Raw genomic sequence first — 19,350 nt, 5'->3', positions numbered from 1 at the left:
CTTTATTTATGCAATGGAACATCTCACAAAACAGGAGAGAGACTTTTTACAAGGGCATGGAGTGACAGGACAGGGTGGGAATGGTTTTAAACTGGAAGAGGGTGGGGTTAGATGGGATATTAGGAAGAAATAGTTCCCTGTGAGGGTGGTGAGGCCTTGGCACAGGTTGCTCCTACCTGTAAATGTGATTGAAATATCCCATGTAACTTCTAGTTATAACTTACAGGCATATTGCATTTATTCTTCCTTCTCAGAGAAATTATGGGAAGTTCTGTTTTGGGAACATTAGGGGAATGTTATCCTTTGCAATGAGATGTTCCCATGAACCCATCTTAGCTATAAAATCTCCACCACTACTGGAATTTCTCCACTCCAAAGCTCTGTATCAAGAAGTACTGAACTCACATTTCCCCTTAACCTGACTGCAAGGTATTTAAAATAAAGTGGCTACAGCTGCCACAACAAACCACCCATCTCTATCCCATCCCCTGGGAAAGCTTTCTGCTGCTTGAATGTTCTCAGAGCCCAAGTTTCCTGTTCAGGCCTTTGGTTCAATAAAATATTTGCTGGATGGAAAACCTGTGGTTTTATTGGGTTTTGTTAAGCAGTTTCCTAATAAAGGGCAATGCATGTTCAGCCTTCACAGTAACTCAGATGTGACACAAATAATACAGCAGATAATTACAATGCCCTTTCGCTCACCTCAAATTTAAACAAAGGTTAAGCTGCCCTTTAGAAAAGTAAATATTTTCTGTAGTCAAACAAGAGTGGACACCTTTAGAAATAAGGATGTATTGCCAAACTAAACTGAACTGAAAATGGTTGCAGCAGAATAATCTCAAAATATGGAGGATGCAGAGCTGCCCAGCAGGAGCAGCAGCCAGACATCCTGGCATCAGGGATGGTCCCTTACCTTCCAAAATTCCCATACTGATCTCCATGTGTTGTCCAAGAACTGTTGCTTGAAGTTTCTGTCTGGTCACAGCAGATAGGAGAGAGAAATACTAAAAATAAGAAAGTCCATAATCTCCTTGCCCCCTTCAGTCTGGTAAACAATTTCTATCCAATTTCATACAACAGAATGAATGAATCCACAGACCTTTAAGTAATTATGAAACAGACACTGAAGCTTCAAAAATAAACTTCAGGGCAAGTCTCACATAGTGGCCAGGAAGTGGCTGGTGGGTTTTATTTAGTTCTCATAGAGCAAGGTTGAGCTGTGAGTGAGAGAAGAGCCAGGTGTGTTTTATGCATCGAAGTTGTTTAGTCTGAAGCTCATTCAAACAGGGCTTTTCAACTACAAGTCTGCACCCGATTTCTCAAACCTAAATGTGGACTGAAGAGGAGTCAGATGCATTCAGGGGCTTTAAATGAGCAGGGTCACCTTTAGGGAGGGAATTGTTGATTATTTCTGGGGCTGCTCAGGAATCATTCAGTTTGTTAAGACAGAATCAGAGGATCATTAAGACCTCCAGGACCATCAAGTCCAACCTTTGGCTGAACACCACCATGGCCACTAAACCATACCATGAAGTGCCACATCTGCTGGTGTTGTGAACACTTGCAGGGATGGTGACTCCAGCAGATGACCAGCCAAAGGTCAGTGCTGTCCAGTGCAACCTCTCATGCCAAAGGCAAAACCACACCCAAGTTCAATTCCAAGAGTTTGGGGCTAAATAACAGCTCTTTGCTGCTCTGTCCAGTGAATGGATGAGATATTAATATTTTGACCTTCAACCACCTGTCACAATAAGAGAATTCCAAGACATTTGGTCAAGAAACACTTTACATATAAAAAACCAAAGAGGTGATTTGTGGCAGTGACATCCCTAATGCTCCAAGACAGGCAAACCAGAAGAAAACAGACATAATATCCCTCATTACCATGACAGTGTTGACTAACCTGATTTTCAGGCTCTTGATTGAGTCTCCCAATCACACTGGTGTAAGTAACATACAACTTTAACTGTACTTTCCCTCTGACAAGTATTAATCATGCCCTGCTCTGTCTGATCTGCTGAAAGAGAAGAGTCAATGAATTTACACCCTGTTACTTATTCATGAACAAGTTGTGCCCCTGAATTTTAACATGCCATGCCTTAAACTATGAGCTGTATATCTGCTTTATGGGATGTTCCTCCATAAGCTGGCAGTCCATCAATTTAGTGTCCATACATTTCTTTGAAAGTTATATTATAATTAGAGCTTAGGTTAATACTATTCCGTAACCATAAAACAGACGTAAAATAATTATAACTCATTTAGTGAAATTAGGAAAAGAGCAATTATTAGACTCCCATTGTGAGGCTTTGCTGTGAGGGACAGATAATCTATCTACAACATGTACTTTAAGAACACCATTTTGAAAGAAATAAAGTAGATAAATTACTGTTTTGTTTGGGTTTAAGAAAACTTAGACCCATAAATACAAGTTCCAACATAAAGGATGTGTGTAAGGGAAGTGAAAGTTCTGCTGCAAGAAGAGAGATTAAAGTATTTAGATGATGCTTTCCTGACAGTGTCTCTCAGGATGTTGTGAACCTCCATTTGTTAATATTTGCAAGGCATTAAATATTACAGTGATGTGGACAAAGGCCTATAAACCTCTAAATAAACGTGAGGATGTGCAGGGTTTGAGCAGCAGGGAGTGGCCTCCCCCAGTGCCAACGTGCACCTCAGCACACTTGGAGTACAGGATGTCACAGAATCCCAGAGTTGTTTGGGTTGGAGGGGACATTAAAGCTCATCTTGTTCCCACTCACCCCCTTGCCATGGGCAGGGACACCTCCCACCAGCCCAGGATGTTCCAAGCCCCATCCAGCCTGGCCTTGGGCACTTCCAGCAATTTCTGGTAACTTTAATTAAGTTTTTATACATCCTAATTTCTCATTCTCCAAGATCCTTATATGCTGAGATATCCATTTAGATGGGAAGAAATTATTTTTTTCCCAGGAAAACACCTCCTGGCTGAAATACAGCTTAGGACTGTATTAAGCCAACAATTTGCCCATTTTTTTCCTTCTTTGGTTGAAGACTAAGATAAAAATCTTTCTGAAGGATCAGCAACTAAAATAAAGTCTTTTCCTGGTGGACTATTGTCCAGCTGCTGCTCACATAGATAAAAAATCCCCCACTGTTGCTATTTCCAAGCCTTACAAGGACACAACCTTCTTCAGATAAGAGGGATTTTTTATTTGTTGCCCTAAATACAAGACCTTTGCATGTCTGAATTGTGACTTTCTTCTTAGGCTTTGGATTCTATGGATCTTTTGTACAGTTGTAGTAATAGAAAATTATATATTAATCTAAACGAGAGCAGGTTTAGGTGGGATATTGGGAAGGAATTGGTGGCTGGGAGGGTGGGCAGGCCCTGGCACAGGTTGGGCAGAGAAGCTGTGGCTGCCCCTGGATCCATCCCTGGGAGTGTCCAAGGCCAGGTTGGATCCACCTGGGCTTGTGGGAGATGTCCCTGCCCATGGCAGGAGTGGCACTGGATGGGCTTTGAGGTCCCTCCCAATATCTTTGTACTGTTGATGAGGGGACTGGAACATCTCCTGAACGGAGCCAGGCTGGGAGAGCTGGGAATGTTCTCCTGAAAAAGGGAAGGCTCCAGGGAGACCCGAGAGCCCCTGCCAGGGGCTGAAGGGGCTCCAGGAGAGCTGGAGAGGGACTGGGGATAAGGGATGGAGGGACAGGACACAGGGAATGGGATATTGGGAATAGATGGGATACTGGGAAGGAATTGTTGGGTGGGAGGGTGGGCAGGCCCTGGCACAGGTTGGGCAGAGAAGCTGTGGCTGCCCCTGGATCCATCCCTGGGAGTGTCCAAGGCCAGGTTGGATCCAACTGGGCTGGTGGGAGGTGTCCCTGCCCATGGCAGGGGGTGGAATGGGATGGGTTTTAATGTCTCTTCCCACTCAAATCACTCCATTATCAATTATATTGGTCAATACTTGCCATTCATAAGGAATTTTGACTTTGTTCACCTCAAAAGAACTCCATAAAACCATTTTCCTCAAGGAAATGTTTCCTCAAGAGTTCCCATGAGAGGAAAATGAGGACCTGAAAGAAGATGCTCCTCATGGTGCTGAGAGCCCAACCCATAAAGGAGAGAGAGCCAAGTCCCAGGGGCATCAGTGGGTTCATGGTGACGTGTCAAACACCTGGTTGTAGCAGAGCTGAGCACAAGAGAGCACAGAAAGAGCCCTCCTGCTCACTGCTAACGTTAAAACCCACAATGAATTAGACACCAAAGGCTTTTAAGTGTCTGTAATTTATTCAAAGCAACACTACACTGATATTTCTCTCTGCTTTTGGGGTCAGCACGTTTGCCATTCATATTTTCAGTCTTATCTCTACAGTGGAGAGAGACAGAAGGGAGTCTCTACTCTCAGGCTGATTTCAAAAGCTGGAGTTGAGAACATCAAATGTCACACAATATGGCAAAAATACATCAAACTCTTTTAAATTCTTTGTTTCTTCAGCATAATTTCTCTGGGATGCTTTTGAGCTTTCAAAGAATCCTTTAAATTCCTCCCTACTTCATTTATAGCAGCGAATCAGAATTAAAATCCACCTATTGTGTAGAACACACACACAGAGAAAAGGGAAAAGCACATATTTATATTTTTTAAATGCATCTGTGATCCCACAATTTCTCTCTTCATTGGTTTATGTTGCAACAGAATTTTTTTCCTGAATGAACCTTTGGAAAGTGAAGTCTGATGAGAGAAATTCCTCACTCCCAGCATTTATAGAAGTGGGAAGGATGATGTTGGGATTCCTGTTTAAACAGTGACAATGTGCTGTTGTAACAGTGGAAATGGGAGAGTTTCACCCCTAATTTTACTTTCCAAGTGCAGCAAATTCTCTTGTTAACCAACACAAAAGACAAGTTCACAGCCCTGGTACCTCTGACAGTTGTGAGAGACAGAAAAAAAAAAAAAAAAGAAATGAGTGACATCCTCGGGAGAATATTTTTCTGTCACTTAAGCAGTTTACATATTTCTCTATTTTTCCCGTGTTTTCCTTCTTCTGATCACCAGGGATCGTGTGTGAGTTTGGGGGTCACGAGGGCTATGTCTAATGCCAGACAGATTCTGCTACAGTCAGATTTTTATGATGACAGCATGAAGTTTTTGGAATGCACTGGTGAGTTGTGTGACTATTGTTAGACTGTCATTAAAAAGGAAAAAAAAAAATATATATATATATCTTCCCTTTCTTTCACTGAGAGCGAGCCTTTGACTTTCAGTTTTGCAAAATGCAGCTGATTTCTTGGCAGAGATGACAAAAAGCAGCGAGTTTAGTAATTAGCATTCAAAAATATATTGCAACTGATTTTTTCCTCGTTTCCATCGGGACAGAGAGGAGATACATTTTTTTTTGGGGGGGGGAAAACACAAAATAAAAAAATGACAATGAAGAGTTTGACCTTTTCCTTTCCTTCTTTCTCTCCTCTCTCCTTCCCCTCTGTTCTCTCTCCTTCCCCTCCGTTCTCAGCGTTCCAGTCTATTCTCCCCATCCTTGGGGAGTGATGCTCCAACCTGCACTTGGGAATCTGAACCTCTCAGTACTGTACAGAGCACTTGTTAAGGATCAACTGATTAACCATTTGATAGAAGATTTAGAGGGCTCATTCCCATTTTTACAGCTCCATGTGGCTTTTAAATATTGGAATGTTTTCTGCCTCCCAGCTGTAAAACAACACCTATTGGCTTGGGGGGAGGGCATTTCTTTTTATACAATTTTAGGATAATATAAATTTTTCCACGCTACTCACAGCATCTTCTGGGAAAGGATAAAAAAGCCTCAAGGTGAAATATTGTTCTCTTCACTCTCAGGTCACTGGGATGCTACATCCCAAAAATCAGGTGTCACAGCACAGCCCAGGAAGGGGCAGGTGATGGGATTCAATGATTCACTTGTTTTGTCGGCTTAGCAAGACCTTTTCAGTTCTTTCATATATTTATTATCTGGGGTAGTTTGAAATGGGAGAATAAAAGGCTCACATAAAATGTGTCAAGCTCTTGTCTGCACTTCCAACTCTTTTGTTGGACATGTGGTTTGATATCGAGACACCAAGGGCAAGACATGGCCCAAATTCATGCCCTCTGCACCTTTGAGCAACAACATTATCCCTTGGGGTGATTATGGACCCCTTTACCTTAAAATAACCTCAAAAATTGCTGAGAAAAAGCTGCCAACTGAGCTAAAGAAAAGGGTAAGGAATTTAAACATGATGCTCTGGCACCCCAGTCTTTTTTTTCTACTGGCCCTAAAAGCAAAACCTTCAGGAAATTTAGACTTACTTCCCTGCATATTTCAGGGAATCTAAATTTCTAAGGGGTGGCTTTGAGTTGCAAATTTTAGATCTTTGTTTCTCCTGATTAAAGTCTTTCAACCCCTCCTGTTTCTATCGTTGCTTCAGCTGTACAAAAAAATGTACCTATTTACAGAACTGCAGGTTAATGACTGATAATGCTGTAACATGATCATATTATCACAATATTACAGCTAATACAATAAGAGCTCTAATGACTGCAATTATAATTTTGGTTAATGTTATTTAATGTAATGCAATAATGCTCTAACAAGTATAATAACAAAAATAATGCTTAAGGTCCTGAGAAGGAGCAAACCTGCTGCTGTGGCTAATGGAGAATGTGCACTTAACTATTGATCTGACAATAAAACCTAAATAGTATCAAAGAGCACCAATTTACCTCACAGGAACTAACCAGGCAGGACAAATTTGGGTTGGATTATGTTGTGGGAGCTGAACTAAATTCTCATTTCTCACAGAGCACTTCTGTGGGCACAGGTTGCAGAGCTCTAAAGCAGGAGGATCCTGGCTTGGATCCAAACTAGCGTGGCCAGCAGGCCCAGGGCAGTGACCCTTCCCCTGGACTCTGCCTTGGGGAGGCCACACCTTGAGTGTTGTGTTCAGTTCTGGGCCCCTCAGTTGAGGAAAGAGCTTGAGGGGCTGGAGCGGGGCCAGAGAAGAGCAACGAGGCTGGAGAAGGGACTGGATGTGGCACTGAGTGTCCTCTTAAACACCTCCAGGGACAGAGAATCCACCATGTCTTGATCCAACCCCACTGTGATCACCAGGGTTGGACTTGATGATCTCAGAGGTCTTTTCCATCCCAATTGAGAAGAGCAACGAGGCTGGAGAAGAGACTGGAGCACAAGTGCTGTGGGGAGAGGCTGAGGGAGCTGGGGGTGTTTAGCCTGGAGAAGAGGAGGCTCAGAGGTGACCTCAGCACTGTTTGGAACTGCCTGAAGGGAAGTTCTGGCCAGGTGGGGGTTGGTCTCTTCTCCCAGGCACTCAGTAATAGGACAAGGGGGCGGCACTCTCTCTGGAAAGAATTTCTTTCTGATCTCCAACTTCAATTTCCCCTGGCAGAGCTTGAGCCCATCGTGCCCCCTTGTCCTATTGCTGAGTGCCTGGGAGAAGAGACCAACCCCCACCTGGCCAGAACTTTCCTTCAGGCAGTTCCAGACAGTGCTGAGGTCACCTCTGAGCCTCCTCTTCTCCAGGCTGAACACCCCCAGCTCCCTCAGCCTCTCCCCACAGCACTTGTGCTCCAGTCCCTTCTCCAGCCTCGTTGCTCTTCTCTTCTCAGTTGGGTTGGAAGAGACCTCTGAGATCATCAAATCCAACCTTGATCCAACCCCACTCCGTGCCATGGGCTGGTGATCACAGTGGGGTTGGATCAAGACATGGTGGATTCTCTGTCCCTGGAGGTGTTTCAGAGGACACTCAGTGCCACATCCAGTCCCTTCTCCAGCCTCGTTGCTCTTCTCTGGCCCCGCTCCAGCCCCTCAATCTCCTTCCTCAACTGAGGGGCCCAGAACTGAACACAACACTCAAGGTGTGGCCTCCCCAAGGCAGAGTCCAAGGGAAGAGTCACTGCCCTGGGCCTGCTGGCCACGCTAGTTTGGATCCAGGCCAGGATCCCATTGGCCTTCTTGGCCACCTGGGCACACTCTTGGCTCCTGTTGAGCTTCCTGTCCCTCAGTCCCCCCAGGTCCCTCTGCCTGGCTGCTCTCCAGCCACTCTGTGCCCAAACTGAGGTTGGGGTGTCCATGCCCACAAACAAGGAATCCTGCAGGGGGCTGGTTGATACAAGTGGTGATTTCACAGAGTGTTTCCCAGCACTGTCCTGTTTCTAAGAGATAAATCACTCTTGTATTCCCCATCTTCAAAACTAAGCTATTGTGGTTTGCACAAAACTGAACTCAGTCTTATGTCTTGCAGTTCCTGGATCTCCAATGTCAAACTTCTATTAATCACTTCATTAGTGGTGGCTTAGATTGCACTTCAACTTCAATTTTATTCACAATTTTCCTCGATTTTATCTGGAAGACTTGGTCCAATCCATATGATGTCTTACCTTTTAGCTGCTCACATTGATACCATCTCTCTTTATTGGACTCTTGATGCCCACTGATGTTTTATGCATAATGATGCTCCAGTTTAATTGAGCTGTAAGCTTCAGTTTAATTATGAGCCTTCATGATACCTTCAGCACTTTTTCTTCTCTGATTACTGTAACTGGTTCTCTCTAACCCCTTTAAAATCCTTAATCTATTAAACCACTTGTAGACAAGTCATTTTTAGGAGAAAGTCTAATTACTCTGTTGCAATTATCTTAATGCATCCTCGGTATTTAGAGAGGGAAAAAAACCAACGTGAACGAAATGCACTTTGTGGACTATTCCAAACATTCCCATTTAATGATCTGAGTCACGCTGCATCTCTTTGGTGCTTCAGATGAATTTCTGGGCAGCAAGGGAAGGGAAACTCAAAGTCACATTCTCTTTGGGTGGATTTCTGTTCATTAATTTCCTGCAGAGTTTCGAGTTGTGACTGTCAGACTTGCTGGGTTATTCTGACTCTCTCAGTGCAGGAAATTCTCACTCTCAGTTTTTTGCTTTTATTGGGATCCATAAATGTTTTCTGGGATCAAGTTACTGCATCTACAATAAAAACTATCCATAAAACAGACAGAGGAGAAGGGAGGAGAAGGAAAGAAGGGAAAGGGGAAGGGGAAAGGGGAAGGGGAAGGGAAAGGGGAAGGGGAAGGGAAAGGGAAAGGGAAAGGGAAAGGGAAAGGGAAAGGGAAAGGGAAAGGGAAAGGGAAAGGGAAAGGGAAAGGGAAAGGGAAAGGGAAAGGGAAAGGGAAAGGGAAAGGGAAAGGGGAAGGGAAAGGGGAAGGGAAAGGGGAAGGGAAAGGGGAAGGGAAAGGGGAAGGGGAAGGGAAAGGGAAAGGGAAAGGGAAAGGGGAAGGGAAAGGGGAAGGGAAAGGGGAAGGGAAAGGGGAAGGGAAAGGGGAAGGGAAAGGGGAAGGGAAAGGGAAAGGGAAGGGGAAAGGGAAGGGGAAAGAGAAAGGAAAGGGAAAGGGAAAGGGAAAGGGAAAGGGAAAGGGAAAGGGAAAGGGAAAGGGAAAGGGAAAGGGAAAGGGAAAGGGAAAGGGGAAGGGGAAGGGGAAGGGGAAGGGAAAGGGGAAGGGAAAGGGGAAGGGAAAGGGGAAGGGAAAGGGGAAGGGAAAGGGGAAGGGGAAGGGAAAGGGGAAGGGAAAGGGGAAGGGAATGGGGAAGGGAAAGGGGAAGGGAAAGGGGAAGGGAAAGGGAAGGGGAGGGGGAAGGAGAAGGGGAAGGGGAAGGGGAAGGGGAAAGGGAAGGGGAAAGGGAAGGGGAAAGGGAAGGGGAAAGGGAAAGGGAAAGGGAAAGGGAAAGGGAAAGGGAAAGGGAAAGGGAAAGGGAAAGGGGAAGGGGAAGGGGAAGGGGAAGGGGAAGGGAAAGGGAAAGGGAAGGGAAAGGGATTTTTTGTTTCCCCTGTTAAAACTAAGGAATGTTTCACATTTTATAGCTATAAATTAAACTATATATTCACTACATATTTAAATGTGTTACCTACATAGCTATTAATTAAAATCTAAAATAAAAAAAGGATTCACACTAAGCAAACAAAACCCAACAGCCTAACAAATGTGTGTGAGAGGAGGGACCTGTACATTGTTTTCCTTCAGAGTGGAAACCCAAATAAAATCTAAGCTCTCAATGTTCCAATGCCTTAATATTGTTTGTGTTAATAATTTCAGGTGATTTATATTGGCACGTGCATTGTGAGCATGGAAAAATAAAAATAAATTCATTTTAGAAATTAGAAGGGTGAGGTTCAGCATTGATGCTGACTCTTCTCTCTCTTTAGTTCCAATTTCCTCACTCCTCCTTGTAGAATGTCACAAGTTGCAGGCATGGAATGGTATTTTATTCAGTTTATTGCTTTCCTCCTCAGGATTCCTCACTTGTTCCCTAATTTATAGACTTGTTTTCTGCAACAGGGATCTTGATGGCTTTTTTTTTTTTTCTCCCCATTTCTTCACTTGATGACCATATAATTATCTGCCTGTTTGGTTAAATTCCCGACTTTGGGATCAAACCAATTCCCTGCATGGAAACGACCATATCGAGTACAAGGAACGTATCAATTCCAAATCAGTGATTTGTCTCCTTGCATTACAGGGGACTTTCTCTGAAGGCATCACTTTCCATTATGCACTTCAGCAAGGGCAGGGCTGAGCTTGCACTTCTGGAGGTTGCAAAGCTCTGCTGTGCCCATCCAAAGAGCAGGATCTGCTGGAACCGTCCTCGTGGAGGACAACTGGGGTTGCCTGAGGAAAGGCAGGACACACAAGTTTACAGCTTATCAGCAAGTCATATTTTAGGTTTTTTTCTTTACTGGAAAAAAGGGATGATACATTTCTTTGCCTTTTTCTGCTCCTGTTTTATTTTTATTTTTTCTCCTTTTTATTTTTATTTTTTCTCCTTTTTATTTTTTTCTCCTTTTTATTTTTTCTCCTTTTTATTTTTTCTCCTTTTTATTTTTATTTTTTCTCCTTTTTGTTTTTATTTTTTCTTTTTTATTTTTATTTTTCCCCTTTTTATTTTTTCTTTTTTATTTTTTCCTTTTTATTTTTATTTTTTCTCCTTTTTATTTTTATTTTTTCCCCTTTTTATTTTTATTTTTCTCCTTTTAATTTTTCCCCCTTTTTATTTTTATTTTTTCTCCTTTTTACTTTTATTTCTCTCCTTTTCATTTTTATTTTTCTCCTTTTTATTTTATTTTTCTATTTTCCATTTTTTCTCCTTTTTATTTTTATTTTTTCTCTTTTTTATTTTTATTTTTTCTCCTTTCTACTTTTTCTCCTTTTACTTTTTATTTTTCCCCTTTTTATTTTTATTTTTCTCCTTTTAATTTTTCCCCCTTTTTATTTTTATTTTTTCTCCTTTTTATTTTTATTTTTTCCCTTTTTATTTTTATTTTTTCCCCTTTTTATTTTTATTTTTTCTCCTTTTAATTTTTCCCCCTTTTTATTTTTATTTTTTTCTCCTTTTAATTTTTCCCCCTTTTTATTTTTATTTTTTCTCCTTTCTATTTTTTCTCCTTTTTATTTTTATTTTTTCTCCTTTTTATTTTATTTTTCTCCTTTTATTTTTATTTTTTCTCCTTTTTATTTTTATTATTCTCCTTTTTATTTTTCTCCCATTTTATCTTTTTTTTCTCCCTTTCCCCCTCATTTTCTTTTTAATTCCCCCCTCTTTTTTTCTTTTTCAGTTTTTTCCTTTTCCTCCTCCTCTTTCCTTTTTCATTTCATCCTTCACACTGTCCTTCAAAGAGTGTCACCCAAATGTGCCCTGAGTGTATTTCTATTTTCATAAGAAACATATTTAAGGTTTATATGACCCTTCTTGACCAGCAATCTCTATTTGCATCAAGGTAAGAGATAATTTCTCACTCACAAAATAAATGCCCCACGTGTTTACACTTTCCAAGCTGTTTTTATGGCTTTATATAGTTAAGGAAAGGGAAAGGGAGAGGGGAAGGGAGAGGGGAAGGGAGAGGGGAAGGGAGAGGGGAAGGGAGAGGGGGAGGGGGAGGGGGAGGGGGAGGGAGAGGGAGAGGGAGAGGGAGAGGGGGAGGGGGAGGGGGAGGGGGAGGGGGAGGGGGAGGGGGAGGGGGAGGGGGAGGGGGAGGGGGAGGGGGAGGGGGAGGGGGAGGGGAAGGGGAAGGGGAAGGGGAAGGGGAAGGGGAAGGGGAAGGGGAAGGGGAAGGGGAAGGGGAAGGGGAAGGGAAAGGGAAAGGGAAAGGGAAAGGGAAAGGGAAGGGAAGGGAAGGGAAGGGAAGGGAAGGGAAGGGAAGGGAAGGGAAGGGAAGGGAAGGGAAGGGAAGGGAAGGGAAGGAAGGAAGGAAGGAAGGAAGGAAGGAAGGAAGGAAGGAAGGAAGGAAGGAAGGAAGGAAGGAAGGAAGGAAGGAAGGAAGGAAGGAAGGAAGGAAGGAAGGAAGGAAGGAAGGAAGGAAGGAAGGAAGGAAGGAAGGAAGGAAGGAAGGAAGGAAGGAAGGAAGGAAGGAAGGAAGGAAGGAAGGAAGGAAGGAAGGAAGGAAGGAAGGAAGGAAGGAAGGAAGGAAGGAAGGAAGGAAGGAAGGAAGGAAGGAAGGAAGGAAGGGAGGAAGGGAGGGAGGAAGGGAGGGAGGAAGGGAGGAAGAAAGGAGGGAGAAAGAAAGAAAAGAAAGAAAAAAGAAAGAGAGAAAGAAAGAGAGAAAGAAAGAGAGAAAGAGAGAAAGAAAGAGAGAAAGAAAGAAAGAAAGAAAGAAAGAAAGAAAGAAAGAAAGAAAGAAAGAAAGAAAGAAAGAAAGAAAGAAAGAAAGAAAGAAAGAAAGAAAGAAAGAAAGAAAGAAAGAAAGAAAAGAAAGAAAGAAAGAAAGAAAGAAAGAAAGAAAGAAAGAAAGAAAAGAAAGAAAGAAAGAAAGAAAGAAAGAAAGAAAGAAAGAAAGAAAGAAAGAAAGAAAGAAAGAAAGAAAGAGAAATGAGTTTCCCCTCACCAAGGTTGCCACATTTACCACTTTGCCTTTACTCTCAACTCCAGCCCTGGAGTAGCCAAATCTTCCCGGGTTTTGGTACATAAGGGAAGTGTGTGAGGGTACTGAGGGCACTTGGTGTGATCAGCTGGAGAAGAGGAGACTGAGGGGAGACCTCACGGGGGTCTTCAACATCCTCCTGAGGGGCAGGCACTGATTTCTGCTCTGTGGGAGCAGGGACAGCACCCAGGGAATGGCTGGAGCTGTGCCAGAGCAGGGACAGCACCCAGGGAATGGCTGGAGCTGTGCCAGGGCAGGGACAGCACCCAGGGAATGTTTGGAGCTGTGCCAGGGCAGGGACAGCACCCAGGGAAGGGCTGGAGCTGTGCCAGGGAAGGGACAGCACCCAGGGAATGGCTGGAGCTGTGCCAGAGCAGGGACAACACCCAGGGAATGGCTGGAGCTGTGCCAGGGCAGGGACAGCACCCAGGGAAGGGCTGGAGCTGTGCCAGGGCAGGGACAGCACCCAGGGAATGGCTGGAGCTGTGCCAGGGCAGGGACAACACCCAGGGAAGGGCTGGAGCTGTGCCAGGGAGGGTTGGGTTGGATCTCAGGAAAGGTCCTTCCCTCAGAGGGTGGTGGGCACTGACCAGGCTCCCCAGGGCAGTGGGCACAGCCCCAAGGCTGCCAGAGCTCCAGGAGGGTTTGGATGATGCTCTGAGGCACAGGGTGGGACTCTTGGGGCTGTTCCTGTGCAGGGCTGAGGGTTGGACTGGATGGTCCTTGGGGGTCCCTTCCAGCTCAGCCCATCCTGTGACTCAAAGCAAAGAACGTGCACTCTGAATTTTGCAATTTCCAGCACACAACCCCAGAGTTGAGGGACTGAAATGCTGTCACACCTCCAAGGAAACACTTGCATGGTCCTCATACCTGTTTGTCTCACCCAGGTCTTACCTGGCTGGATATGTAGTCCACTTCCATCATCATTCCACCTTGGAAAAATCAGGAAGGAGAACACTCATCAGCTTCTGCCCATCTCTATTTGCTAATTTGATGTCACAAACCTAGAAAGGGTTTAAAAAAAGTGTTTCTGAAAATTTTGGAAGGTTTTTCCCCTCTAGAGAAAGACTGATTAAAATGAATTCTTCTTATTTATCTCAAGTAAAGTTAAAACTCTGCCTCAACCAGAAGAAAAATAAAAGTTTTGTCACTAGTAGAGAAAATGGCACAAGTAGCTCCAAATCAGGCTTTTATCTCCAGTAATATTTTGCCAATAAAAAACAGGGTTTGAGTGGGAACATGAATCTGGATGAATAATTCCAATTACCAATAATTCAGAATTTTAAAGGAATATCATCCCCTGTACCTAAAACCTGGAGAAAAATCAGGCCAATAACAGGATCTCTGTGTGTTTAGCTGGCTTAGTAATGAGCCAACATTTATTAGAAATAATTTTTATTCTGGTCAATGATTGAACCTGATGTGTTTGGACTTTACACTTCAATGCTTTAGGAGGTGGAACACAGTTCTCATTTGGCCAACATCAAAAGCTGAGCTTCATTTACCCAAACCAGAAAGTTTCTTCTTGCTCCATTCAATATTTTTCCAATAAACTCTTCTAAAATCTGCTTTATTCCCACAGTGCAGCTCCTCTTACGTGGATGTTTCTCGTGGCTTGTGGGAAACTTGTCAACTGGAGAGGTGCAAATTTTCTATCAGATCAAAGCACAATTAATAAGTATTTCTCTGTATCAAAACTGAAAACTGATAACTGGGCAAACCCCCAATACATTTGCATATTTTAAGGTCTTTTTCCACACCCTTTTCTAACATATTCCTGGTGCAGCCAAATGCATTTCACTCAAGATTAGGTTTTTCCCAAGCAAGATACACTTCATAACTTCCCAGGAAAATATTGACTTAAAAACTCAGAGGGAAAATATATTTTCAGAGGGAAAGGCTGCTGAGTTTAAGTAACATGGCAAAATATCATGTTTGGGCTGGCATTTTGCAGTTGGTTATTCATAATTTTAATAATCTATTTCACTTCTGGTTTATTCAACAAACAGCTCAATCACCTCCCAAAACTGATTTCCTTCCACGGGGCACGTGAAGCAGTTGGTTATTTATGGGATGAATGTTATTTTTGGGGGGGTTTTCAGGGATGTTGAGTGCCCACCACTGACTGATTGCCTGCCCTTGGAAAAAGGAGCCTGCTCTGAATCCTTTTAAGAGATTATACCAAAAAATCCACAGACTTTTTAAAGAAAAAGTGAGAAAATGGATCTAAATTTATGCATTTCACTCGAGAATTCATTTCAGTGCATTTGATGGGGGTTTTGTTGATGTTTTTTTCGTTTTGGCTTTTTCACAAGGGGTCAGAAGTATTTAAAAATAAGGTTGAAATTTGGTATTTTTTTCTACATGAACAACCTCTGAAAAGGCTCCCTGGAGATCTCCAGTCTCCAACCAAGTCCTCTTGGTCCACCAACCAATTTCTCATCATTGGAACTCTGGGGGTACTTCCAGTAATGTCACGGCTAAAATTGGATGCAATGAGGGGAACTGATCCCACAGAACCTGAGGAAAGAAGAAAGGAATTACAAGAAAATTAAACAACATCACTGTTAGGGAGATGAAAAAAAATTACAGCAGCTTGGAAAATTATATTATCTTTCCTTCTGGAAATTTCTCTCTGAGTGTCTGATCTTTTCCATAATAATTGGTAGTTCTCAATCAATTATTAACACCCTGGTGCAATCAAATTTTTTTTCCCCCCCTCTGTTGTTCTGAGATCTTCCAGTTCACAGGAAACATCTTTCCCAAGGAGGTAAATTACAGCAGAGCTAAATTTAATCTCATACAAACTGCTTCAACTTGGTCTAGTTCCTCCTGAATATCTCAAATCAGTTTGGAACTGGTGATGTTTCCAAATGTAAAAATTAAAGATAATAAGTCAATTATTTTGTAGTTGAAAAGATCATTCATAAAATAAGTTTGAAGGCTGATCTTTGATAATCTCCTGCAATTTTCTTCCAGCACTCTCCACCTTTCATTGCACCCCAACATGTATTTCCTACAGCTGGTCCTACAGTTACATCATCCTTCTCCCAGTTTTCTTCTACCCCTTTCCAATGGTATGGCCTCAAATTCTTCACTTAAATGGTTCAGGTTGTAAATAAGATTTGGCCTTAGAGCTTTGAGTTCCTGAAAAAACTGTTAGAGTACAAAGTCCAGGTTACAGGTTATATAAATTGCAAATAAATTGAATAAATACAAATTTCCGATTTTTCACCAAACTGACAACTGAGTTCATGTTTTTAAACAGTTACTCAATTCCCAGAGGAGAAGATGGAAAATCCAGAAGGTCCAGAATGACATTGAGTTATGTTTTATGAACAATTCAGAAACCAATTCAAACATGTGTCATGGGTACAACTCTTGGCAAGTCTTGATTGATGGAGAAATGTAAAAAGACTCCTGAGCAACAAAGCTGGACTGAAAAACTGGTTCAGCAGTTACAGGCTCCAATTTTTGGAGGTTCATCTTCTAAACAAGGCTCAATTTTTGACTTCCATCCACAAAACCCAGAGGAATTTCATGTCTGCAACAGCATCACATTTCCAGTCTATAATTTGACTACAATTTCTAGTCTACAATTCTAGGGTCAAAAATGACAATTTTGACAATTAAAAGATATTGACTTTTGGTCTCAGAAACATTGACAAAGGTTGGACTTGATGATCTCGGAGGTCTTTTCCAACCCAATCCATTCTATGATTCTATGACTTTTAGTCCCAGAAATTTCCACACGTGGAGGCACATGAGGTTCAACAGGTAGAACAGATACTAAAAGTTGACTCTTGGTTTCAGTTTCTCTGCAGAATTCCAGACAAAGCAGGATCTTATTAAAATCAATTATGGGCTGATCAACACCAACCAAATTCTTTTCCACCGGCTGGGTCCTGCCCTTTGGCCACCCCAAGCCCTGCAGCACTCCAGGCTGGGCACAGAGTGGCTGGAGAGCAGCCAGGCAGAGGGACCTGGGGGGACTGAGGGACAGGAAGTTCAACAGGAGCCACCAGTGTGCCCAGGTGGCCAAGAAGGCCAATGGGATCCTGGCCTGGATCCAAACTAGCGTGGCCAGCAGGCCCAGGGCAGTGACCCTTCCCCTGGACTCTGCCTTGGGGAGGCCACACCTTGAGTGTTGTGTTCAGTTCTGGGCCCCTCAGTTGAGGAAAGAGCTTGAGGGGCTGGAGCGGGGCCAGAGAAGAGCAACGAGGCTGGAGAAGGGATTGGATGTGGCACTGAGTGTCCTCTTAAACACCTCCAGGGACAGAGAATCCACCATGTCTTGATCCAACCCCACTGTGATCACCAGACCAGGGCACAGAGTGCCCTGGGCTGGTGATCCCAGTGGGGTTGGATCAAGGTTGGATTTGATGATCTCAGGGGTCTCTTCCAACCCAACTGAGAAGAGCAACGAGGCTGGAGAAGGGACTGGAGCACAAGTGCTGTGGGGAGAGGCTGAGGGAGCTGGGGGTGTTCAGCCTGGAGAAGAGGAGGCTCAGAGGTGACCTCAGCACTGTCTGGAACTGCCTGAAGGGAAGTTCTGGCCAGGTGGGGGTTGGTCTCTTCTCCCAGGCACTCAGCAATAGGACAAGGGGGCACGATGGGCTCAAGCTCTGCCAGGGGAAATTGAAGTTGGAGATCAGAAAGAAATTCTTTGCAGAGAGAGTGCTCAGGGATTGGAATGGGCTGCCCAGAGAGGGGGTGGATTCCCCATCCCTGGAGGTTTTGAAACTGAGCTTGGCCGTGGCACTGAGTGCCATGATCTGGTAAAGGGACTGGAGTTGGCCCAAGGGTTGGACTTGATGATCTCGGAGGTCTTTTCCAACCCAGTCCATTCTGTGATTCTGTGATAAAGCAGATGGTTAATAATTATTGAGTAGCAAGTCATTGCTGTTGTTTCCTTCACCTTCTGAATGTCGGTTTTCTTCATGGGAAAGGAATATCTGAAAATGTCTGAAAGCAGCAGGATTGTCACCAAAGGTACCATAAATCTGTGAAGACAACAAATTTCCTTCCTCCTAATTCCCCCATTTCATCATCTTCCTTTAGCAGCCTAATTGTAAATAGGCAAATATCTGATTTCTTTGCCTGTTCATTAAGAAAAGGATGAAGCCTGATGGCGTTTAGCACATCCTGACTCATAAAATAAACTTTTGGTAGGAGAGAACAGGTAATCTTTTAAAAAATGGAAAAAAAATGGAAATTTTCAGCTTTGGAAAATGGCAATTTTTGCCACCAAGATTGGAGATAGAAATCTTCCAATTATTTCTGATGCAAACAGGAGGAGCATCCTAAAACAAAAAAAAAAGAAAATAAAAAGAAGATAAATTCTTCACATTCATATATTATATATAATCCTTCCCATTATAGAAAGGATGGAAACTCCTCCACACCTCAAATAACTGCTCCTATTTCCATTTCAAGTCTCCCAGTAGATATTTCTGTGGCACTTCAGGCTACCATTTTACTTCTATTTTTTTCCCCAACAACTCCAACATTCTTCATTAATCATTTGGATACATTTGGCATCAACACCAGAGCAAAACTACGTTGACCAAAACATGAATTATTTCTGGCTTATGAACAGAACTCCCTGGATTTCCTCAGTTCATTCTTTAATTGCTGTTGTGTCTTTTTTCTCATGCAACTCCCGTTGGTTTTCAGAGCATCCTGCATTGAGTAAACACAAGTCTATCTGCTGTTTCAAAAGGCTGGAGATTTATTAAGAAAAAAAAGAAATAAATAAATTAAAAACCTCACCAAGTTTAACTTCATTTTTTTTTTTTTTACCAAACCCCAGTTTCTTCTGATCTTCGCCCGATAATAAACTTTCCTAATATTTTCCACCGAAGATGAATACACTTCTCTGGAAAGTTATATCTAATTTATGTGACTTTAAGGGTCATGCTTTAATAACAATGATGAAACACGATTATTACTCCCTAATGCTGAAATTACAGTTTTTACATTGTAAATTTTTCCCCGCTATGCGCCCTGTGGCACTAACATTTTTATCACTCCATGTGTTTCTAGTTTTAAAACCTTTCCCCCTGCTGTTTGAAAAATATTTCTCATTTTCGTCCCCTATGGAGTACAGAAATCCCTAAAGGCAAACCATTAGTGATCTTTCTGCCTTTTCCCAAACACTTATTATGATCACCAGTGTTGCTTCCACTGCCTCATTGGCTTTTGGTAAAGTATGCAAATGAGATGTTCAAAATACACACTTTTTTTTTTGCAACCCTGCAACTTCCTACTGATTTATAAAATGGGAAGGCTATTAAAGTGACTGAAAATGTCAGCAAGATTTATGCATGGGTGACAAATTGTGTTGGAAATGCTCATTTTTAACGGGCTGGCCTGGCTTCCTTCTTGTTTTTTAAAAGTGTTGGACGTGATACACTTTAAAG

The sequence above is a fragment of the Pithys albifrons genome, chromosome 8 (genome assembly GCF_047495875.1).
Source record: "Pithys albifrons albifrons isolate INPA30051 chromosome 8, PitAlb_v1, whole genome shotgun sequence".
Lineage (NCBI taxonomy): Eukaryota > Metazoa > Chordata > Aves > Passeriformes > Thamnophilidae > Pithys > Pithys albifrons.
This window is presented reverse-complemented; position numbering follows the sequence as displayed.